The sequence below is a fragment of the Dysidea avara genome, chromosome 14 (assembly GCF_963678975.1).
Source record: "Dysidea avara chromosome 14, odDysAvar1.4, whole genome shotgun sequence".
Lineage (NCBI taxonomy): Eukaryota > Metazoa > Porifera > Demospongiae > Dictyoceratida > Dysideidae > Dysidea > Dysidea avara.
Window position 1 is genome coordinate 4,473,695 of NC_089285.1, and position 26,417 is coordinate 4,500,111.

At 37.9% G+C, this 26,417-nt stretch overlaps 1 long non-coding RNA gene across 1 annotated transcript; it reads left to right on the forward strand.

Moving 5' to 3' along the window:
• The first annotated feature begins 24,598 nt into the window (after nt 1-24,598).
• Nucleotides 24,599-25,042, forward strand: LOC136244421 (uncharacterized). The gene is made up of 3 exons (XR_010695238.1): nt 24,599-24,711; nt 24,783-24,847; nt 24,903-25,042. It is a non-coding gene; the product is annotated as an uncharacterized lncRNA (long non-coding RNA).
• Nucleotides 25,043-26,417: the final 1,375 nt, after the last annotated feature.

Consider the following 26,417-nt stretch of genomic DNA (forward strand, 5'->3'; position numbering starts at 1 on the left):
TGTAAAGACATCGACATCAGCAGGACGACCAAGTTGACAATCAGGATGAAGTATATCTTCTGGCTGGTACACATGTGGTAACAAACGGGCATGATGGTTCCACATATGCCTAACTGTAACATATAATCTGGATGACCAGATGTGCCTCAGTTCATCACAAGGAAAACTGGACAGCACCATTATGAAGCAATACATTACATAGTCACAATTTTTTCATGACATTATTACACACTGAACTAGACAGGGGTAGCTATTAGGATTGTTTACTGATGACAAAACAGACCCATAGCTAACAGCAAGTTCTCTACACATTATAGATTCATGTGTGTAGGCCACCACACTGAAAAGCTCCAACTACATTATGAAATGCATGGAATATCAAATCTGTTAGATGATTCCTCGGTTACTTCAGGTTAGCATTTGTGTTTTGTTGTAAAGGAGATGTATACTGTACGTATATTAGAAACCTAAGCAATGGTTAGTATTTGGAAAATCTGTTGATCAGTCTCCTGTGAAAGGGGTTGGTTGAAATTTTGACATTGAACTTCCTAAGTTTAGGTCAATTCTCTGGAACTACAGAACATATTGATAAGCAGTAAAAGAAGGTTCATTTTTTTTATGCAAAAAGGCTTTTGTAGTTTAGCATTTGCAGACTACTTTTTACTGTCATGGTATACTTACTAATATATCATTAGAGAGTTAATTTGAGAACACATGTATTCATCCTGTTTTTGTTGTTTACATGTACATAGTCATTGATCTCACAAAAGTCTCTGCTGCCTGTTGGAATAATCAAGAAAATCTACTATAGTTTGTACAAGTTGAGCTGCAGGGGTGTAGCCAGGAAGATTTGGAACGAGGTTCAAATTGGAAGTGGAATATGTGGGAAATTCCCAGAGTATTCCCCACAGCCAGTTTCTAGACAAAAATTATGCTCTGCCCGGTTGCCCTTAGGTAAAAACATTAAAATTAGCTCTGTCTGCATCAAAACCTACACTGCTATTTATGCAGCTTATGAATACTATAATCCTTAATGAAACTAGCTAATCTTCACTTCCAGATAGCATAATGATTCCCAACTTAATCTTCTAGCACACCACACTTCTCCAGGATCCACTCCTGAGCTCCTTTTGTTGGCAAAGCATTATTCCAAGTACAACTTTAACATCACTTCTGGATTTCTCTCAACTCGTCATTAGACTGGCATACTTGTACTGCATGTAATTGTGAGAATCGGTTGCATCAAAACTCTCAGCAATTCTCTATATTGTTATCCTGATTTGCTCTACTGTTTGTTACAGTACATGATAACACTGTTGTACTGTGGTAAAAAGGAGAATGGTACCACTGAAAGCCAGTTAGTAATTAGCCCTTTATTGCGACTATTGTATTCTGTGGTGCTTGTTATTTAGAATTCACAAGCGAGATGGTGTCCAAATGAAATAGAGAAACTGATAGAACACCTCCAACAAAGGAAATATGTCAAACCAGTGTGTCACCTGTTCAAAGAATGCTACAAAAGAGCTAGAACCTTGAATGTGAGTTTTGCAATCTTAAGGAACATCAAAATGTTATGAAATTAGAAGCTGTGTAACTTTGTGCAACCTGTTGGGTGGCTGGTAGCCATTTCAACTGAAATACTTTCAAATGGTCCAAACCATCACTGGAATGCCGTAGCCACCTGAACTGGCCTGAGCTGTCTACCCGCTGTCAGTACTTGTTTATGTTAACAGTACATGATATCTTACATGGACGTATTGCTCTGAAATTTAGTGATTATTTTTCTTTTACTTCAACATGTACAAGGTCACATTCACTCTCTATTTATTGCAAATCAACTTCAATTGACAGTTATAGATACTCGTTTTTTTGTACGTAAATACTATTATCTCTGAAATAAGATTCATGAATCTATTTTATGCATATCCAATCGTAATCATCATCTATATTCATTTTTGACCACCTGATTTTTGTAGTTCTGTTTCATTTTATTGTCGTATTTTGTCTTGTACTGTTCTATTTGTGTGTGTGTTTGTATTGTCTTTTCTTTTTGTTCAGGTTGTATTACAGGTATATGACCTTGTCTCATGACTAAGTGATAAAAATAAATAAATAAATAAATAATCATGTGTGTGCAGGTATCTCTGTAGAACAATTTGAAGTGCTAAGTAAAGTGCCATCATCTTGTATCATGTTCTTTTGTTCTATTTGCCATCCATAGGCATCATTAGCACTAAAATACTTCAATAATTTCAGCAAAAGACAGGAATCACTTGAACAAAGGCTAAAACAACTTGAAGATGACTTCTAAATAACCTCCCCGAGCAAAGTGAATCTATGGTAACAGATTCATCTGCTAACATCCCTTGTAATGCTATGACATTGCTGCTACAGTCACCTCAGTAATAAATGGAGAGGGAGAAAAATAAACAAAGACTAAACATCACAAGTTTAAGGAAAAATTAGGAATTTTAAGTTCGATTAGAGATCATAGAAAAAAATTTGGGAAACAAGGGAGTCACCTACACCTGCAGATATACTAGTGAACATTTAAATGTAATTTATTACAACGCAATAAATTGAAGTTAACATGCCTTGGTGTGGGCATAGAATGGATACAGTGCAAATCTACATACCATACCATAGTAAATGAAGCCAGCATCCTTTAGTGATAAACTAGCCTTTCGAGTAAAGTAATTAAATTCAGCAACACAGAATCCTTGAGTCTACTGTAAGGTCCATTAGAGAGGCATTGTATATTAGCAGTGCTAGCACCACAAACTGAAATCAACACTTGTTTCAGGTAAAAGTTGAACCAATCTTGTAGGATACATGAGACGTAATGATGTCATAATCATTCATTGTAATAAACTGGTTTAAAAGGTTTGAGATCACAAGATTATGCCATAGTGCATGGAATGTTTGCGGACAGAAAACTGTTTCAGCTATAAATCCAGTTATGCCATATCCACAATGCTTGTCTGCGTGGATTGTGGAAACGTTATTACACCCTACTCCAACAATTTCCTTAGTTGCCCTTTCCCCAAAGTACTTGTGTATAGATATCTGTATGAATGTCATTTGTGTTTTGTGCTGTTCTGTATAATTATGACAATGGTGCAATGTTATGTGCGGTAGATATTATTTGCATGAGTGTTCTTTGTTTGGTGCTGTTGCGTACACTTTATGACTTTGTGGAAAATGTTATTGTGGTTAGAACTAGGAAAAAGTAGGTAATAGAGCTAGATGTGGTGGTGTGTATAGCTAGGAAAACATTATATAGTCATGTCTATTTTGTATGCACAAATACTAAATACATGGTAAGTGGTGATTGCACCCAGGGGGTGTGCACTGCTCGAATATGCTGAGTGCACACTGCCCCGGGGTGTTTCCACACCAATCAGCATGTTAATCTCTAGTTCAGTCTTGGTCTTAAATGTTCACTAGTATACCTGCAGGTGTAGGTGACCCCCTTTGTTTCCCTACTGTTTTTTCTATGATCCCTAATCGAACTTAAAATTCCTAATTTATCCTAAACTTGTTTGTTTACTTTTTTTTAGACTACAACAAGTTTGATACTAAAATTTGATTGGCTGAAAACGTGGTCTCTAAATCTCGTAGAGCCACGGTCATGTCCAATAGAGACCACGCTCTGAGGCGATACGAAACACAATAATTACGCGCCTGTAACATTGGTAACGCATGGGCGTTTAAATGGCTAGTAACAGCCGTACTGAATTAGAGGGAGGTGTAATGGGCTTGTTTGTACTAATCAACACTACATTACTTGCTTACAAGCAGCTGTCGGGGCACAACAACAGCAACAATGAGTTGTAGTCCAGTCGCTGAGTCCAGTATTTCGATACATAGCACGCGCCTGTAACATTGGCAACGCATGGGCGTTTAAACGGGTAGCAACAGCCACGCTGAGGTCCCGCCATGTAGGGAGGTGTAGAGGGCTTGTTTCTAGTAATTAGCCATACATTTCCCATTTACAAGCAGCTGTCAACTCAAGGTACAATAACGAGTTGTAGTAACTTTTGAAACCATTGAACACTCCACCAGTGTTTTTGATAAGGCTATATGGTGTGCCATTGGTGCTAGCCATCCTCCACTGACCCACTTATTAACAGAACTTAGCGCCAGGCTGGCGCAGTGTAAAATTTATTAGTGCCAATGGAGCAAGTGCAATTAGCAAAGTGCTACTGGCACTTACCATTTACCTGAGTTTTGATAAGGTAATGTCCTTAAAACATGAATAACATTACTTATATCAACAAGTAGCCAAGCAGTCCCTTAGAGCTTGCTCCATTAGTCTTCGCTATGGTTTCTAATTTTGGTATTAATTCGTCAATGACTGCAGATACATGAGCGCAGATACCACTATCCAATTAACATTGTAAGGCTTCAGTCACGTGTTTACAGATGTCATCTACAAAGAAACAGCAATTGCTCAGTTTTCCTACAGATGTTTTTAACAATTCTTTATTTGAACTAGTTCGTAATGATTCAACAACTCCACCTCAAATCATATTAGGTGGTGATTTCAATTTTCCAGACAAAACGTGGGAAGATGGTAATGGATGCAACCAAGTTCAACTTATGAAACCACAAATAATCAACTATTCTATTAATAAGTAGAGCTAAAAGCCAGAACGGAATGGAATGGGGCACGTGCCAAGTTGAAACATTGGTTTTTGCAGATTGTACACCGTTTCCTACGGTCACATAGTAACTAGAATTGTAGTTTTCTTCTACTTGTAGGCATGCTAGAAATCGCCCACTCAAATTTCTATTTAATGCCCACTGCAAGAATGCATTTTGCAATCACCTATGCTGAAAAACTATCATTTAGCCTGCTAATCTATTACTTTGTAAGCATTGTAAACATATAATTCACAACCAATAACATACACTGTGGCTAACTCTCATAATTAGATCCTTGGCAGACTTCAGAAAGCCATCCTCATGCAGTGTTACTAAAGCCTTGGACACAACTATTACATAAAAATACTACAGTAGTTTACCTTTCAGAATGATAAGGAAGTAATTCTACATCAGGATTAAACAGAATTTCATGGAATGGTAAGAACACAATATGCTACATGGCGGGCATTAAATAGAAAACTCAGAGTGGGATTTCTAGCATGGAAGGAAACTAACTCTAGCACAATTTTAGTCACCGTGTGGCAATTGGAAACAGTGCAAAATCTGTTTAAAATGATTTTCTACTAGGCGCACGTCCTAATTGGTTCTGTTCCGGCTTTTAGCACTACCCGAATTGTTTCTCACTCATGCCAATAACATACTCGATTTGTTGTTTACTGTACTTCATACCTCGATCTACTTAATAATTAATGTCCAAACAATTCCTGGAATATTCGCGATCATGAAGCTGTTTCTTACCAACTCAACTTTCATGGCAAACCCCCATCTGATGAAATTGCATGACCTATTTACTTATACTACAAATGCAATACAACTTATTTAAAAGCAGGAATACTAGACTTTCAATCATATGCAGTTTTTCTCACTGCTAATCCATATCTCAATTCTGTTGAAGAAAACTGGCAAAGATTTAAAAGTGTCATCCACATAGCTATATTAACTCATATACCACAGAGACCATCCAAACTATCAACTGACCCCCATAGATATATCCTCCAATTAAAAAACTAATGAATCAACACACTCGACTATAGAAAAAGCCAGACACCTCCAGACTGAGGATGCTTGGTCCAACTACACAGCTATAGGAAACCAAATTATAGAAAGCATCCATGATTTTCATCAAAACTGTCTGTTGACTCATGATGGAGAGTTGAATCAAAAAAATAATTCTGGAAGTACATTAAAGCCACTCACAAAGATCAACATGGAATACCTCCACTAAATGTGAATGGTAAGACTATCACTACATCAGGGGCGTAGGAAGATTTTGAGGCTAAGGGTGCTGAGGTGAAAGGCGACTCACCTGCAGGGGCTCTGGGGGACACAGCCCCCCAGACCCCCTGCAGGCCCCCAGATGCTGACAACATTATAGCAATTAAACTGCATGAAATCAATGTAAATTTGACTTTTAGATTAAATTGAACATGTGTATGTGTACAACTACAACATCAATGACAACAGTGACTTTCTTATATACATATAGTACAAGGTATAATGACATTATGTTTACAGCATATCAATTATGTAGGATTACATATGTACACACTGAGGATTAATGTACACACTGAGGATTAATGTACACACGGAGGATTAATGTACACACTGAGGATTAATGCACACACTGAGGATTAATGTACACACCGAGGATTAATGTACACACTGAGGATTAATGTACACACTGAGGATATAATTATGTACAAACTGAGGATTAATGTACACACTGAGGATATAATTATGTATAAACTGAGGATTAATGTACACACTGAGGATTAATGTACACACTGAGGATTAATGTACACACCGAGGATTAATGTACACACTGAGGATTACTGTACACACTGAGAATTAATGTACACACTGAGGATTAATGTACACACTGAGGATATAATTACGTACAAACTGAGGATTAATGTACACACCGATGATTAATGTACACACCGAGGATCAATGTACACACCGAGGATTAATGTACACACCGAGGATTAATGTACACACCGAGGATTAATGTACACACCGAGGATTAATGTACACACCGAGGATTAATGTACACACCGAGGATTAATGTACACACTGAGGATTAATGTACACACTGAGGATTAATGTACACACGGAGGATTAATGTACACACCGAGGATTAATGTACACACGGAGGATTAATGTAAACACCGAGGATTAATGTACACACCGAGGATTAATGTACACACTGAGGATTAATGTACACACTGAGGATTAATGTACACACTGAGGATATAATTATGTACAAACTGATAATGTATAAGTAGCAATAATACATACAAATTTCTTATAATACAGAAGTACATGATAATTGTCACAATTTTTTTACCGAAACAGTTCATTTGTCTCGAGTTGACATATATAAATTCCCTTGCAACTGTAACTAAATCTAAGGTACCAGTTCTTGGCTGGTGAACATGCATTAGCAACAAGTTATTCAGTTTACATGCGCTCATTGTATTTTGCAAATATGTTTAATTCGACGGAGGCTTGAAAATGATCTTTATGCTGTAGCAGTAGTCACAGGAAATGTGTAGTACAGCAAAAGGAGTTTATTGACTTCACAAAGCACATTTTTATAAATTTCTGATAGCAACATGGCATCTGCTATTGTTCTAACATTGGTAACTCTTTTGATAATACCATTAAGTGCAGTTTTAATTGCATCAGGCAGCATGCACAACTGGACCTTCAAACGTGCTACATCCACATCTCCCTCAAGAAATCTTATTAAAGCTTGAGATAATGTGTCCATAGCAGTACCATTTGCAGATGTTAGCAAATGGGTCTCTATATCTAGAATCAATTGGATGTCTGATAACAATATAAACTCCATCCCACAATCGCAAGTTTTCTAACATAGCGTGTTGAAGCATAGTAACGTATTAATGACGTTTTAACGTATAGACAACGTTTTGATGGCTATTAGCCCACGCTATTAAAACCACGATCGATTTTCAGATGCTACTGTATAAAACAAATGGGATGAGTTCTCGTTAGTTCTTTCACCTATTAGGTGAGTGCGCCCCAAGTGGTATATATCACTTATACTACAGCTGCTTGAGATTTTGCTGACATATACACCCGCAGCCCTCGGGCTTTGGGTCTATATATCAGCAAAATCCCTCGCAGCCGTAGTATAACTATTAAACAGAACAAAATCTGAGATGCACCAACCTATCACATCAGTAGCACGGATTGCTAATAGCCAAAGTGTATTTTACCATTTTAGTGGACCTTTAAATGTTTTGAGGATCCAACTGAATGCGTACATGCTATAGGTGTAGAGCATCACAATACCGTATAACGGGTTATTTTTGAAGTGGAAATTTTCAAAGAGCATTTGTGAAAATAAATTTCAAAAGTTTAAATTTCGAATACTCAATTGCCTAGCATTAGTGCCACTAAAAATAATTTTGCTAGTGTGCGTTCAATTAAGTAAAGATGGCTAGCACATAGTGGTGCGATCGAAATTGCTACAGTCATTAGGGGATATCATGTTTATAAAGACATACACTGTATGGGCTGCTCCTGTAGGAGAAATGCTCCTTTTGTCCGGGACAATAACGTGCAAAGTTACTGGCAGTAGACAGTATTCTTATGACCTAGAGCAGGTGGCATGCATATTCCGTGCAAATTGAGATTTACCTGTTCAGATCAAGAATTCCTGAAGACTAAATGCAAATTGTTGGATCTTGCTCTAAAGAAGTCTGATTTGGAAATGCCACTTAAGAAGATCAAGCTAGAGCCTGTGGAAGCACCCACAATACTGATACCAAGTACCAGTCACCCCAAGAGTCACCCCATACCGGTATCATCTGATGAAGTGATGATTGTAAGTGACAACTCGGATTGCAGTAGCGGCTCCACTTTAGTTTTATGGCTGTTGAAAAGAAAGATATTGACACACGGTGGGTTAAAACTGGCGGCACAACTTTACTTGACTCTCACAAGAAAGCAATATTACACGGCAACCAATTAGATGACGCCATCATAAGCTTTGCTCAAAAGTTACTAAAAAAGCAGTTTCCTAACAATAATGGACTTCAGAATAAACTGCTACAAGCAAAGAAACAGGTGGATGGAGAGAAATCACGACGGCTGCAGGTGGTACATTGTCATAGCAATCACTGGATCCTTGCCTCCACTGTCCATGATGACAGCTCAGACAGGGTAATGATATATGATTTACTGTATGATGCTGTAACAATGACAGTCATAAGTGGTTTGTTTGGACCAACAACTATGCCAGAAATTGTTGAAGTACAAAAGCAGCATGGAACTGCAGACTGTGGAGTCTTTGCTATTGCATTTGCAATGGCCATTTGTTTTAAACAGGAACTTGCTCCTTTTAACCAAGGCTCGATGCGTCACCAGCTAGTCCAGTGCTTTGAAAAGAGTGCTTGTTTCCATTCCCACTTGTACAGAATTCTTAATGCTTGTACAACACATTTAATTGTATTTAGCTATCTAAAATTATACCAATAATTATTGCAATATTGTAAAACGTACATCATGATCATATCAACTTAATCAGCAAAAATGTTATCAAACACAGTTTAATTATAATTCTAGAGCACTTGTGATTCCCGCAGCACAAAATCCATTCTTTGCCAATGAAGGGTTATTCTGCAAGTAACAGTGTGCTTCCACAAGCCAGTCTGCTCTAAGTGGTTTCAGCTTACTCATGTGTAAACCCACAGGAGTGAATTTCCATTCTAGCAGCAAAGGCTTTCTACCTCACTAGAGTACCACTGTTGAAATTTCTTCCTTAAGAATTCTTTTACAGCTTTGTTCACTGACAAGTCCATGGGTTGAAGACAGTCAGTACAATTTGGAGGCACTTTAACAACAAAGATGTGATTAGAATCCAACAAGGAAAATATACTAGGGGTAAGCTGGCCTTTAAACTCGTCGTATATAGCCAGTGCTGGATGGTTAGGTGCAACTTTGAGGTCCTTCCTTTTTCTTTGGACATACAGTACAATTATATTGTCAATGTACTCCTTCATCTTGTCTTCATTACTCCAATGGTTGGGAGTATATGTGACATCCCAATTGTCTGGGAACAGAAATTTGGCAAGCAGGCTGTAGTCTTGCCCTGGTAAATCAACTGTACTGGTAAAAATTCACCAGCCAATGAAGCACAAAATACTGCAGTTATTTGGCGCTTATCATTAAGACCGGCTAATTCAACCCTTTTTGACCCTTTTGGCTCTATGATCCAATTGTAATCCAGGGACAATGTTGATCCCAGTGTGGTCCCAGCTAAACACAAGTTCACTTGGAATCTTCATCATTTCCACCACAACCTTTATGTCTAAAATATACTGTTCTTTAAGTTCATCAAAATGTGATAGATCTATTTTTGCAGTGGTGGTAGCTTGTCGCTTTACATAATTCATGCGATTAAGTAAAGATTTAGCCCAATGTCTGGTGAGTTTAGTTGGACCTCCGTTATCATGGGAAAGCTTTTTATTGCAATGCTTTAATATAGCTTCTCCAGCTGCTAAAACATTGTTGTGGTAACAGCTCCTTTTCCATCACGTGTAGCACAAACGTAATTCTGAACTTGCTTGTCAAGCTCGTTTCCTATTAACAGTGGTCTCCCTCGTTTCTTGCTGGGTAAACTGGCCACAACAATTTCTCCTGATTCAGCGTACTTCCCTTCTTTCTGGCACTCTTTTATTGCATCACAATATTTAGACTTCCAGGTACTAAGCATACTGTCCTTTATCTCCACATGAAATTCTTTGCTATATCGAAGAATGGCCGCTTGATTCCCATGGTCAACGGCAAACTTTGCAACTTGGGCTGCCTGTGTAGATGTAAAACTGCCATATTTTTCTCTGCTACGCTTCTTGCTGCCATTTTTGGTAGCCTGCTCTACACTTTTATTCGTCTCCCTGATTGCCATTGATGGCATTTTTTTTAGACAAAGGTCTATTAGGATCTGGAAACTTGCTGGAGATGGGTTTAAAATAGCAATGTAAAGCCATAACGCAATGAATATTTCACACTGTTCTTGTTCTGCACGAGGTCACACGTAAAGTTAGAAATCGATTGTGGTATACTCATGCCGTGTAGGTGGATTTATATTCAAAGAGTTAAATTATCATAGAACCTGTGCTTTTCGAATATTTCGAAAATTAAACTCCTTTGAAAATAACCCATTATACAGTAGCATGTCATATTATCTTTAATAATGTTGGCTTGTACTGTGCAGCTAACAGCCAAGTGAACTATACTGCATTCATATCAACAACAAATGTAGGAACATTATCTGCTGCCACCCATCATTAAAGTCATGATGTATGTCTATAAATTGAATGCAGTAGGTGTACTCAACACTGTAGCATCATACAGAAGACTTAACTCTTACAAGCATCACATTCTCAATAATCACTGGTTGAATTGCTGGATCATGTTATACCAACCACCAAATAAACAGAACTACTTGGTAAATGGTAACCATATCTTAATGCTTGCTATACAATAAGGAGCTCAAACTTTAATATCATGCGATAGTGGGTTCATAATAGGGATCGTTCATGCTTTTTTTTGCAAAAACTCTAATAGAATGCACACCTAAAAACCACCTTGGAAAGCATCCTCCAACTCAAAACAACCCTCTGGTGGTTATTTGCAATTAGTATTGGTCCATTAGTAAGTATCAAGTGAAAAGGAAACAGTACGTGTATTTAAGACAAAACTGAAATTTGCCATTTTGTTCATCTTCATATTATTTGGTTTCACTCATGTACAGCAAAAGTTATCCACTTTTTCGTGCTAAAAACTATATAGCTATGCTTACCGAGTGTCCATGACCTATTAATAAGCCTGTATTCCACAGATCGCCAACCACCCTACACCTCGAAATTTTTTCTCTTCACCATTACACTATTGGCAGCAGCTCCGTATACTAAAGAAGCCATATAATAATAAAATTACAGGATTCCATTGTGTGAGCTTCTTTGGGTTTTGTTGCAGCGTTAATCAAGTACTCAACAGCACTTATTAGACTTAGAAGATTGCGCATAGCGTCTCTGCGTGTTGAGTATAGTCTACTTCTTCCTGTTAGCACACGATTGCAATTTGCTACGAGTGACCATTCAAGCACTCTTTCAGAGACATGAGAAGTGATAGCGCTGATACCAGAGATTATTCATTGTTACAAGTACACGAAAAAATTTGGAATTTTCAACTAGAGTAGGGACCATAGCACATCAATAAAAAGAACTGAAACAAGTTGGAGTAGTCCATGATATTAAATCACAGTAAAACAATAAGAAGTGTTATATCCCTACTGTGCTCAAGATACCATAATGGAATTGCAACTAAGAAACTATCCAGTCTTTAGATTAGTTACTTTTTTAATGCTAAAGAATGTTCAAAACTTTACTTTAAAAAAATCATCACATTGTCCCAGGGATACAAGTAATCACTGGGCTGGACTACTACACCAATATATTTTAGTTTTCACACATTATTTATTGAGTCTTGCTAGCTACGGGCCTTCAGGGAATCTTCAGCCCACTACTAAATGATGAATATAGAGCAATACAATAAGCAGAAACTAACGTTAATTAATTGCCCTTCAAGGACTGAATTAATTTTCAAGTATGGAGGAATGTGTAACTTTGTGTTATAAGGAAGGCAGTGGTCTTCTGCAAAACAAAGACGGATTATTGTTTGGAACAATGAACGGGCGATGTAATCTCTACTGAACGCCCACTTTGTTATTTCTTTACCGTGAGTTCACGAGGTAGTCACATGATCTTTTGTATAGGGCTAAAACAAATACACCAAATATTCAAATTCGTATTTGATTCGAATTCGTTCGAAGCAATTATTGTAACTCAAAACATCGAAATTATAATAAAGATGACAGACACTAGTAATGAGGAATCTTTGTCAGTCTCTACAACTTCAACAACAGCAGACACTGGAGAGATGTATGGATTGGTGATAGCGAGGGTGATCAGATCAATTGCTGATATGCCTTCCATATTCAGTAATAATGGGCACAAACGCTGTATGAATCCATTAGTTTGTATGGCCAGCTGTAAACAAATAGAAAGCCTCTCTATACTATTCTATGAAACGCTAAGTTACGATAAGCCATACGACTGCACGTGTGAGTGTTGCTATTACTGTTAAAATATTATTACCCAGAACAGTAGCTGTTATAAGATAAAAAAACTGCACTACAGGAAAACTAAACTGATCATCTGTGTATAACAGTAATCTTGGTAACTAATCAAAACACGGAGTAATCCAGACAAGGAAGCATGTATTAAAATATTTGTGGTGCCTCATTGTCTGGGTTGTGTAATAGAGGCCACACCACCGTAGGTAGTCGTGCAATATGTTATAGTTATATCCCGGTACGAGGGTGATATCATTGTTATTACACGAGTCCGAGGCGGAGCCGAGGACGAGTGTAATAACAATGATATCATCCGAGTATACGGGATATAACTGTTTTATATCCCAATGCGCGGGAGTGCGCAGAAGTTTACGGATAGTAAATTAAGTTCCGGTTTGAGTTCCTGTCACTGTGCTCAAGATTTCGTCCGAATTGTGTGGAGATTCTACTTCGTAGCCACAAGAGAGACCTTACATACTGCCTACAAACTGTAGCGAAGGGCGGTGTTATGAAGTAGCGGTTCCAAGTACGATTCACCTTCATCAGAAATTGGTATAGTGTTGTCGCGTGGTGTGCAAGAGAAAAATAAAGACCAACAAGTGGCTACCATAGTCCAAGATAGAACGATGAAGCTAGAGGAAGTTACCATAGTGACCATTGGGAGTGATTGCTGGAGCGAAAATCGTCACGTACTATTCTTGACATTTGTTAAACTATCGCATTGGTAACTTGTAGTGTTATTGTGTAAAGGATTAACAGTTTTCTTGTAAGATTTAGCTAGTTTTAAGTGCTGTATTGGTGTTTTGTATCAATATTTCCTTATTTGGTTCTTTGTTCCATCGGTAAACAATGCCATTCGCGGTTATTATGATGTCACGAAAGAGACTGAGTGGCTCTGCAACAGGGTGATAAGTTAGTTATCACTGGGTGATAACTAACATATCATACAGTAGCAGCGCCGCTCTGTCTAGCTGTATGGTAGTTATAATCCAGCGCGGTGCTTTGATACTCCCACGCACTGGGGTTTAAAGCAAAGTTACATCACTTCTCTTTTCTCAATGCTACAAATCATTAGAATATACATCATACAGTAGCTACACATGTAGTTCTATTTGATTTACAATTTACAGAATATACAATAATTTAATTGGTACATAATCAGTATCAGCTCTTTTAGGTACAAATTAATCGGATATCGATACAACTGAAAAATCCTTATTGGTACACCTCTAGTAGCTATATCATCAGACAATTTCAAAAGCTGCCTACTGAGGTTTTAAGATATCAAATTTTAATGATGTTTTACAATTGAATAATAAGACATAACACACATACACTGTATTTCAGTGTTACACTATATAGAATATTCTATTATTCATTCTTGACTAAAAATATTCGTTCTTTCATTTAGAATATTCGTTTTTGCCCTACTTTTGTATACAAAGTGAATCGCCATCACATGCTAAGTCTGATGGCGTTTAGTTTGATGCACTAGGACAAAGTACCATCAAGATAAGTAGCAGGTGTAGAGTAATGGCGGACGATAATGGAAGAGCTACTGTTTTTTGGCGGCCTAGCAGCAGATTCTCTTCAAACAAAGCGATACTTGTGTGATTTTGTCAGGAATTTCATGGTGAGTATCATGGTGTTAGCGAATTCTTTCTATTGTGTACTGATAAGTAGTTATGACAGCTTATACCAGCCCATGTACTTGCGTCCAATACATTGGACTTTGGTCTTCAAAGGGTTAATCAATTTCACTATTATTTATTATGCTCTGCCCCATTATTATAAGTCTTACCATTATGCTGCAGGGAATGTGATAGCAATAGTTAACCAACATATTGGAGATAGTGGTAAGCTTGTACAATGCAATTCAGTCACTACACTGGTCACACACAGTAAAAACAGATGTGCTGTTTTAACACACTTAAGTGTGCTGTTTTAACACACTGAAGTGTGCTGTTTTAACACACCTAAGTGTGCTGTTTCACAAAAACAGCACACTTAGGTGTGTTATTTCAGAAATTCAACACACCAGTGTGCTAAACTGACTACATTGAAAAACAGCACACTTTGATTAGCACACTTAGACGTGCAATTTTAGCACACCAGCGTGCTGCTTAACAGAAACAGCACACTACTGTGTTATTTTAGCACATTAGCATGTTGTTTACGGTATTCTTTTGATGACGAATTCCATTCGTTTCGTGACGTAATAGTATAAAGCACCTGGTGAAAATGGAGGACGCCTGCCCTACCCAGGCTACGTTAACGTATTGGGTGAGAGGCGGCTGAGGCGTGATGTACATCGAACTCTGATGATGATCCCCAGGATGTAATAGAGGTATGCTGTTTTTTTTTTACTCTTGTTCGATTCAACCCCCCGTTCCAAATAGTGTTATCTTTAATTCGTTAAAAAATATTTTAATCTATGTTAAGGCCACTGTATTGTTTCCCATTTGCCGCTCGCATGCAATGTATTTTCACGTGGCATGGATTGATACGCATGGCACTTATTCAAACCTGTATTTTGTGTAATGTCCTTACCTAGATCAGTGACGTAGCCTAGTCTGGCGTGGCCGCCCCTTCGCATAAAGAGGAAGGGTCTGGTCACTCTAGCATTACAGAGTTGTAACAGTGTAGGCATTACATCACAATAATGGCAGCAAGAATGGCACTTCTGATGACCATACAAAGTAAGTAGTTCTCGTAACAAACAGCTGCTACATAATCAAAGTTTCTTTCCATATTGATTAGACAGTAGAATGAGACATCAAATCCAACTACACAAGACTTTTACTACCTCAATCTTTCCTTCTTTTAAAGAATGCCCTATTGGCGACTACAAGCAGCCTCAATCGTATCGCATCTTCACAAAACTGTCTTCCACACGTTATGTAATTCTCTAGTATCTATGGTATCTCCAAAACAAACGTCACTAAAATTAGTAATTACCAACAACACGATCTGATTGGTGTTACCTGTTTTCTGTAACACGCTACAAATTTTGAATGTTAGAGTGACCAGACCCTTCCTCTTTATGCGAAGGGGCGGCCACGCCAGACTAGGCATAGCCTAAACTCTGGCAACTGGAGCGCAATCTGCCAGTTTAAAGAACTGCATGTTGGTAGCAATTTCAGGCCTCCCAGTATCAATAAAACAGTGTAGCAGTATGCGGCAATTAACAAATAACATCTTTTTGCCTTTGTGCTATGGATACTGACAAAATAAATGATGTCATAATTTGTTGGTGTGGGACTTCATCACAAATCAACAAGACTGAGCCTTGTTTGCGGTTTTCACAACTTGAAGGCTATTAGATAATGAAGATAAAAGACTAATAAGAGTGTTGTTGTGATGCAAAATAAACCCGTCTAGTAAAGGAAGCAGACATAATTATAAGTTCTGATATGGATGCAAAATAGTGGGCATTTGTATTGTAAGTAAATATCCATGTGTCACCTTCATCCATGCTGGAACATATAACAGTGAAATATCATCTCTCCTAATAGCCCCCTCTACAAAGTCCCCACACTATCGATGCTATTTTTAAATTGTAACATCAATGCGGATAAGGTCCAGGCAGCCATATATAGAGTAAAAAATTATGGTTCCTGCCCACCACTGCACCTGTTTACTGTCAGCACTAAAATGCACTGCCCGCTGTGCTTAAATGTTGCAATATTCCGTTCAGTCGTGTGGCAGAGATTTTGCCATGATGGGGCAGTGACTGGCTGTTCCTACAAGCTTATGCATGAATCTATCCTTAGCTATCTGTATGCAGGAATTGCTTAACTACTTTGTTGATGGCTATTCTATGCAATACCTCAGTGTGGAACACCCACTTCCTTACAGCCCTAAAACTTCTTAAAGACCTGGGCACTACATTATCATGTGATGGCAATTGCAATCTGCAAGCAGAATAAACCAAGCAACGTGTTCACAAATTACAATGCTCCATGCCATTATAGCTGTCTCTTAAGCACAAAGTATGCAGTTTTTACTTTAGGTTTCCGTGCCTTTTTCAGGCTGCGTGTCTGCTCCTTTCTATGCTATGAAAGTAAATAACTCCAAACACACTGATACATATGTATGACACTTTGGCTTGCTTGTTGACTGGCACTAGCCCAAACCTGGTTTGAAATCACCTTGCCATGGCCAGTTGAGAGTCTCGCAATCTCTAATAATTAAACCTCTATTTAATGCCTTACATGTGACGGGCGTAGCCAGGGTTCTCTAGAGGAAGGTTCGAATTAGAAGTGGAGTACTGACCCACAGTCAATTTTTAGATGCATACAGCATTGCATACACAAAATTTGCCCTTAGGCAGTAACATTAAAATGGCCTCTGTGTGTACTACTAAACTAGCTGAAACCTATACACTGATGTTTTTATACACTATAAACCTACTGTAATATTAGTAATTTCAGCTGCCAGACAGCATCATAGCTTCAATCTCTTCTCAGGAACTCACCACCTTTTCTCCACACCCCGGCAACCCATTTGTTGATCTTCGGAAGGCAAACATTATTTTTGGTCTCCTGTCAGCAGGCAACATCTTGTACTCCAATTTATTGGACACATCACGTGCCCTCCTCATGGCCATAAAAACAAGCATACAATGTAAATATATATGAAGTATTCAACATTTTATGCTAACCTGACATGTGTATAACACGACCACTGAAGTTTATTGCAGCTGAAACAGCCTCATCTAAATTCGCGTTCACTTCAGTTTACCAACACCAGGTATCACGTATGTGATTAATCATGTGATACACCAGCATTCATATCGTTGATGATTCATCATTGGTATGACTCATTAATGCAGGTCTGAGACAGTGTGCATCTATACCTGGAGTGCTCCAAGGCTGAACGTTAGGTATATATTGTTATTAAAAAAAATCTGCTACTGAAAAAGGGGGTTTCGTCCAAACCCCTACTGGCTACGCCCCTGATATGTCACAAAAGCAAAACCCCTAGGGAAAACCTCTTACCATTTGCACTTTGACACCCAGACAAACATGTTGATTTGTGAGTTATAAGTATAAAAGAATTGATATATTTACTGTGAAAACATGAATAAAGTGTTTTGATGCACAGCTCGCATGAGGCTGGCTTAACTTTGAAGAAATGATAGTATGGCAGACAACCCTAATGCCAGTACAATGCCCTGGTTTACTCCAGTGTGGCTGCACCACTGATTCTGTCTTCTTCCATTATTTTCTGAGTACATAAAAGGGCTGGGGGATAGTATGAATATTGAGATAGTATCACTATCGATATTGATATATCGTTTGAAAATTTACTATCGGACAGTAATTAACAAGTAAAATTACACAGAAATAACTGCAAAATACTTAATAAAGTAAAAACTTTTGGAACAAGAATCAGCCTAAAAAGACTGTTTAATATCTTGTGCAAGAAAACATGCATGGGTACATTCCTTCTTACAAATCTCTTTGAAGGTGATAAATAGGTATTGGGTGAATTATCACTATCGTTTTACTATCATCTATTGTGTACTGCAGTGTCTTAATATCGTTCGAGCAGTGAAAAATTCACTATCGCTCAGCCCTAGTATATAATACTTGCATACTGTGCAAGCCCTGTAAAAACAGTTCTTTAAGGGTATCAGCTCATGTGTCTGTATGTTATCAAGTTAGCATGAAATTGCAGTGTGCTACAACTGCAGTGTATGGTTGTGCTATATAAACAGAAAATAACTTGAAATGCTGCTATAATCTAATAGTGAAACTAGACATAAAAAACGCAAAATTGGAAATAAAGAGCACCCAGACCCCCCAGAGCAGCATTCATGTCTATTGTATGCTTCGGAATCTGCTCAAAGTCATGTACTCTTTTGCAACATTTGAATCCAGATACCTGATGATCACCTGACACAAATTTTGTCAGAAATTTTATATTGAGTATTGAGTGCCCTTAAGTTAAGTGTAATATATTGAGTAACCAATGCAATGTTATTTGACTGCCAGACCACATCAACTTAGACTATCAAATGTATGGTAAGAAAACAGAGGAGGGCCAACACTTCCATGTGAGCCATAGAGTTTGTATAGAGAAACTATTTCTGTTTAAAACTAGGTGCCAATCGAAAGCTTCCATTCCACTAAATCCAGCGGTGTAATCATCAACCCCATTCAACCCCAGTAGTTTGATGTCAATATACACGGTTTATCCATAGGAGACTTAATCACGTGATCTAAAACTATCTTGACGAAATGGAGCGACAGCATTTGCCAGGGAGAGGATCATGGCTGAAGCAGACTCTAAATGTCTCCAGTGAGCCTTATAATCATGCATCTTTGGTTTAGACATTTGTAACAGCCCAGGTGGATGCGAAACTACAAGGACAGACTTAGAGACACTACACAGCTGGCAACAACTATATTGTCACATGACTTTTAACATACACACAGTTCTAAATAAAAATCCTGGTTCTAATTAAGAAGTACCAGTATATAATATGTCCAAGTAAGTATTACTGTACAATAGTATAATATGTTACACATTGCTTAAGTGATTTAAAGTTATGCAATTAACTTTGGTGGTGCTTAGATCGTGTCAGCCCTCCTCTGGTAAGTTAAAATGTAAACAAACCTCCAACAATAATTAGCAACTTTTAATCAAATTGTTCCGTATAAAATGTAGCGTAAGCAATCAATTATTGACTGACGTATATTATTGGCCAACTAAACATCTATTATCATCATAGAATCTGGATTCAAACACGCATTGTTGTCAATCACATTGGACTGTTGGTAAATGACGAACCTACAGGGTTTCATTTTGGGGGGGGGACAGAGGACTATATTTTGCCACCCCTGAGTCATTTCCTAGATGAAGCCCTGGAGGTTTGTTAGAATTAGTCTGTGTATGCTAGTCTGTTATTCTTGGCATGAAAATGGTATTTGTAGCATACTGAACTTTATCTGTGTTGTTTCTTATGTTATAGCATACACCACGTTAAGGGACAAACTGCAGTTATTTAAAAGACTCTAGTCATTGGCGGTACTGGCACAATCACCCTTCCGGATGGAATAATGTTGTTTAGAGTAATAAACGTCTGTTACAAGGAAGTCACAACTGAAAGGAATTGAAATTCGTGTCCTGGCTATTGTGTGAGGTAGTGCTAGATTAGTGGCTGTACAGTGACAGCCGTTATGAATAATTTCTGCAGACAAAGAAGATGGAAAACCTGCTGTAGTAAATTGGAAGTGATGAACAATAGAGCTACCTAGAAGGAAATAGTTCACAAAGCAAGGTGAAGCATAGCACAGTCTTATAAGGCTACCTAAACAACAGGAGAATTGACTACATAAGCAATCGTAAGCTGGAAGAGTGTTTGTAATTCAAGTTACACAACTTTCAAGCACCAATGACTCACGTACACTTGGATTTTAGTAGTTTGAAGGTTTGTGACATGTTGTCAAGGGTTGAAGATGTGTTACACTGCTCAGGAGCAAGCCATAGCATAGTGGATCCATTCACAGTGGATAGATGTTGGTTGTTATTTGTGGATAAAGAGCATACATCATTGGTTCGGCAGGAAACAAAGTAGCTACAGCTCTTCTCAGTAGCACCAGGATTACTGTGCTGACATTTTGTAGTATCTCTAATGGGTCCTGTTTAATTTATTTTAAAGTTTAAAATATCAAGTGTTTGCTTCATTAGAAATTGATTCGAGTGTATTTTGAATATCACACATACTTTCTTGAAATTTTGGTGGAATTACAATTAGTAGTGGTAGACTGTTTTGTACTATTGACAAGATTTAATTTTGAATTGTGTGGGAATGCCAAGCAAAATAACTCAATAATTGATGTACCAAAGTTATCAAGTGGACAGTGTTAAAACGAAGTCGACTGACAATATATGACTGATGCCTTACGCCACTGCCTTTAACCGGATGCTGCTGAGGAGTGCCACTGCATTGGAAGATGGTACGTTATACTACTATGGTTATTTTAAATTGTTTATTGTTGGGTATAAAAAGTTTGTGTATATCTTGCTCCAAATGAAATCCCCGTAAGTTGGCATACTGCAAGGCCAACAATTGATTGTTTACCCTGATCACCAATGCTTTGTGATGGGCATTATATAGGGTAACATGTGTGGACTTACCAGCATATGTCTGTGTCTTCTTTTCAACATCCCAGTTAATGTGAAACCCAAGGCCTTGTAGTCTTGTGCATTAATTTGTTGTTTTTCTAGTGGTACCCTATGCACAATGCACTTGTTATTTACTTTTTATTATATCATGAACCATAATAGCAGGTCCATAATAAGGATTGCGTATGTTGTTAACCAGATGTGCACCCACAGCCGGCCGAAGGCCAGCTGGGGGCACGCACCTGGTTTACTGAAATTGTTTTTGGAAAAGTGTGTGTGTGTGTGTGTGCGTGTGTGTGTGTGTGTGCGTGCGTGTGTGTGTGTGTGTGTGCGTGTACCTATCTTTTGTCTGTACACACCCAAGTGAGCAAACCAGTAAATGGTAAAATCAGTCTGTACACAAGAAATAAAGGCTAAACAAAGCCTGTATTAAACTTCCGCATAGGTAAGCTTTGGCTTGAAGGTGGTTTCTTTTCTGAGTTTAAAAACTGAGTGTAGCGACTTTTTACAGGCTTTGGTGGTGGCCTTCCCAGAGGACTTATCAGGCATTTGACAACTGAAAAACATTGTACTGTAGTACGCCTTGTAGGCTCCCAAGAAATGTGTATCTCGTCGACTGTCTTGAACATGGACGTGACCATACTTGCACGAACAAAAATAAAGAGCATCCCCAAGGCTTTGCAGAATTAGTGGATAATAATACTGTAGACACGCTATAACAGTTGAAAAGATACTTCTGTGGGTAATGTTATTTAAGAGGTTTGTTAAAAATATGCATCCTTAGCAGCGCATAGCAACGTGTTTCGGGAATTACAAAATACAGTAATTAATATTCATAACTCCATAGTATATATATTATCTATGATAAATGTATTTATGCATTGGTGATTGAATCCAGGTATAGCTGCACAGTGGCGCCTGGCTTTTTAGTAGTACAACATCAACTTGTTTGCAAAAATCCTAATGGAACACATACAGTACCTAAAAACCACCTTGGAAAGCATCCTCCAACTCAAAACAACCCTCTGGTGGTCCTTGCACTGATTTACATTCATAATGAACTAGTTTACTGTATGCTGTTACACTGTCAGAGTACACTAGTGATGGTACAATATATTGTATATCGTGATATATCATCTCGTGATAATCATATCGTAACAAAAGCTATATCATAATCAGAGTTGGGGTCATTGTGTGTGTGTGGTGTTAAAATTAGTTGTATGTACTATTAGAGTGATTTACATACGTAAATATAATGTATGGATATGTATTATTACAATGTTACATGTTTTGTGTTGGTAGCAAACAAAGCGTAGATCAACAGACTGGACCACAAGACAAAGGACTTCGACGTGATTCAGATTCTGATCTTAGTCCAGAGAGAAGTGGACACAAGTCACAACTTATGAAGTGAAGTCTTGCTAATACAGAGTGTGCGTAATGTATGTGTACATAATATGTATTTACTATGACTTCTCTATACACATTATTGCCTTATCGCCACCTTAAATACTGTATGCTCTTAATATGCTAGCAAGAATTACTACTCTAGTAAGTACTGCAATTTTTATTACCACAGGAAGTATCAGAATACACTCACAACTATAAAGACTAAAGCATTTTGGTAAGTACTGCCATCACTACATATGTGTATCCATACACTTGCAATCCTCAACATGAGCTACGCACACACCAGCTTAAAAGTAGTTTGTCCAGTTTGACATATATGCATAAATATGCGTATGCACTATACTGATTACAGATACTTGAAATGATTATTAGTTATAGTCTATGTTATAAAACTTCAATATTAAAATACTATTCATTATGCATCCAAAAGCGTTGGTCAATAATGTATACACTTCCATCCTTCTTCTTTAAATGTAACATTCCATGGCAAAAGAAGTCAGCAAAGACATGCCACAGTGTCTGACCCATCAGCTCGAGTTCAATAGCTTTGATGTGTTCATTGTACTATAGAATATTTAGTGCCTCTACATTAAAAATCTTCTCATCTCCATATACATATATATCTCTAATACAACAATAGAAAAATGGGTCTAGTTCACCAATTCGTATGTGCCTTTGGCTCTAATTACGTCTCCATTTGCATATTTAATTCCATACATTTTCACATGGTTGACCCTACAGAGCAATGTATGTAATGTGAAGTAATACTGTTGCAGTACAGTGCCTTATCCTAAATGACATCACAAGATTGGAGACTCTATATTGCTGTACAGTACAAACCAGCAATAAGGTTGTGTGTGTGTGTGTGTGTGTGTGTGTGTGTGTGTGTGTGTGTGTGTGTGTGTGCGTGCGTCGTGTTGTGTGTGGCCTGTCTATACCTGTATGTTCAATTGGGAACGAAAACCTGGCTAGTTTGTATTTTTCTCACACTTCATTTTATGATTCCTTTGTTGTTGAGAGGGAAAAACCAATGGGCTGTTAAAGTTTCAACCTTATCTGGTGAATGCTTTTGGAATTATATTATTATAACGGTAGACAGTGAGAAGAATTTATTTGTACAGTGGCTATACGGAAAATAAAATGCAGGCACTCGTTTAATCTTTGATAAGTTACCAGTGCAACAAGCTACGGAGATGGGACTTGTGCTATTGTGTTCGTCATGAACTGGGGTATTCATTAAGGTGTGGTTTTCAGCCTCTATCCATCCATACTTTCAGATAAGAAGGTTGTTCAAGCTTAGAAACAACGATGATAAAGTTAACAGCCAAGGGTTGATAGTTGCAGAGAAGGAACTGCTGTTTGAAGTAGACATCAATGGCTTCTCGGTTGTGGATGGGTTAATCGCCCTGCTAGCAGCGTATTATATATTTTATGTAAAATATCCCAAATCCACTCCTGCTGCTGGTTTTCTCCTATTTTTACAGGAGATTATATTGGAATCACCTGAGAGGTCTAAGAAAACCTCAACGTATACTTCATTAATTAACTCAATTGTTGAATGATAATATACAGCTTACCAAATTGGAACATTTAGCAAGACATTATTAGTATAATATATAGCATTTGATCATGTAACTGTTTAAATAATAATATATTCTGCAAAATGCTCTGCCATCATATTATATACAGTATATATTATATGGGTGAATGTATGTATGCATACGTATGTACACCGTATGTTTCACAGGTATAATTGCAGTGCATTTTAGTCCGGCGTCTGCCACCAGGCTATCCTTATCTATAGGGTACTAAATAATAACATGTTGTTATGGCTGTTTGTGAATGCAGTTCTGATGCCATAATATATGCAACGTTGTATACAAATGATTGTAGTTTAATGCAATTATCCAATTTTTGTCGTGAATTTAGTGGATGAGATTGTTGACAGTTGATGCTCTTCAAAATATATCAAAGTGACTCGCAATGTTTATATGGCCTACATGTTTTTCTGTCAACAGTTAAACAGTTTGTGCCACACTCAGACAGTGCAAAAATCAAGTGAGTACACTGTAAATGCAGCAATACTTTAACCACTCTGTGTTTGTAGGGACCTAAACAGCCAGATCATTACTTATGGCTAAGGCAGCATCACACGGCATTGCCATTAACATAGACACCAGGTGTGATGAATATTCAAACTGTAACCTATCTTTACAATATTGTTTTTCAGATATTGAGCAGTGACGATTTCCTCATATATCATACTGTATGAACGTACCACTCTATCAAAATGCACACTCAGGCAGGCTCAACTAGTGCCCTAGCATCAAGTGAGTGCTCATTACAACTGCAATTAAATGTCATTATGCAAGTGCTGTACCCTGTGTACGGTGTTTGTAAGGAATAAACAAGCCAGACTACCACTCAAGACAATGTCGCAAAACTTGTCGTTAACAAAGATGCCATGTGTGATCAATTTCATACTATAAGATCTGTGTTTATATTTCAATATTTTTCTCAGGATTTGAGCTGTGACAACTGTTCTCATTATTCTTCGTTAGGTTTGGCATCATATCCTGTATCAATTCTTCTACACTTGGAGCCTTGCGCAAATCATTTTTGGGCAGCTATAATGAAGTGTTGTGTCTATCACCGAACTTTTAACAGGTGAGGAGTCAAAACTTAATTGTATGTAGTAGCTACACTCTGTATCACTATCTTTTTGTAGTTTTGAGGTGATCAACATACCTGCAACAATACTAACATAGCTACAGTAGGAGAAAGATGGAACTTGGTTACTTACAAAACTCTGTTTATGCTCTGTGTGCTTTTTATCTTACTTTTGTGTAACACTAAATTTGCTAAAACAGCACACTTGGCCAAACAGCACGCGTGCTAAAACAGCACACTTATCAAAACAGCACATGTGCACTGTGCTAAAACTGGAGACATTACTTTAGCACACCTAAATGTGCTATTTTAACACACCTGTTTTTACTGTGCATAGGCCAGCTTGCACATGTAAGAACTACCATGATGGCAGAGTTGTGTAGTAATTGGGTAAGACAGATTGTTCTAGGATTGTGTCTCAGATGGTCTGCATCACTTTATTTTATTCATGAATATCATTGGTAAGTTGAGTTTTGGATAACCATTGCTATCATATTCCGTGCAGCACAATAGTAAGGAGTGTATAAGTGCTATAGATCATAATAAGTAGTGAGATCCTTAGAAGAAAGTTTTCACTTATTCCACAACAGGCTGAAGGAAGGTCCCCTGAAGGCCCTTAGCTAGCAACACTCAATAAATCCAACCTTAGCATGTGTCAAAACAATAAAAATAGGTCAGTCCGGTAGTCCAGTCCAGCAATTAGTTACACCCTTATCTCAGTTTACATCAGTGTATTATTTAAGGCAAAATCTAAACTTCAGTCCAAACAAACAGCAGAATCCCATTATGACAAGGTATTCGATTGCTAGAGTGTTTAGATCCTCACTCTGTGCAAAGAGGACCAGGGGAGGGTGTCATATTGAGCCACATATGTAGAGGATGTAGGCGGTGGTGTCTGGGTGCATGAACAGTCCAGCTGGACCAACTGCGACAATATAAATGATCCTACCATTAAATGGTCCAGGTTAAAATTTCATGAGGTATTGCTAAGTATGGTCGCTAAGTGTATCCACATATACCCTTTCAAGTTTAAAAACATGATATTCACGTAATTATATATCTCACACAGTCTGCTGTTTCTCCACAGGAAAATCAGTTATTCTCCAGAAGTTTAGCTAGTAGCTAGTTGTATTGGCTCCTCTTTCACTTCATGCATGATGTCAGCTGAACTAGTTATAGTGACCAGTGTAATTAACTGTAGCAAGAGAGTGCAGGACGATGGATTATGGATCATGCCTTGGATGGAGATTCATTGGACCAACCGTTGAACAGAGAGTTGAATAGTGATAATGACAATTCACTACTAGAGGACGTGTATCAATATGTTACCAATAACCAGTACAGGGATGGCATTACTATCAATCAA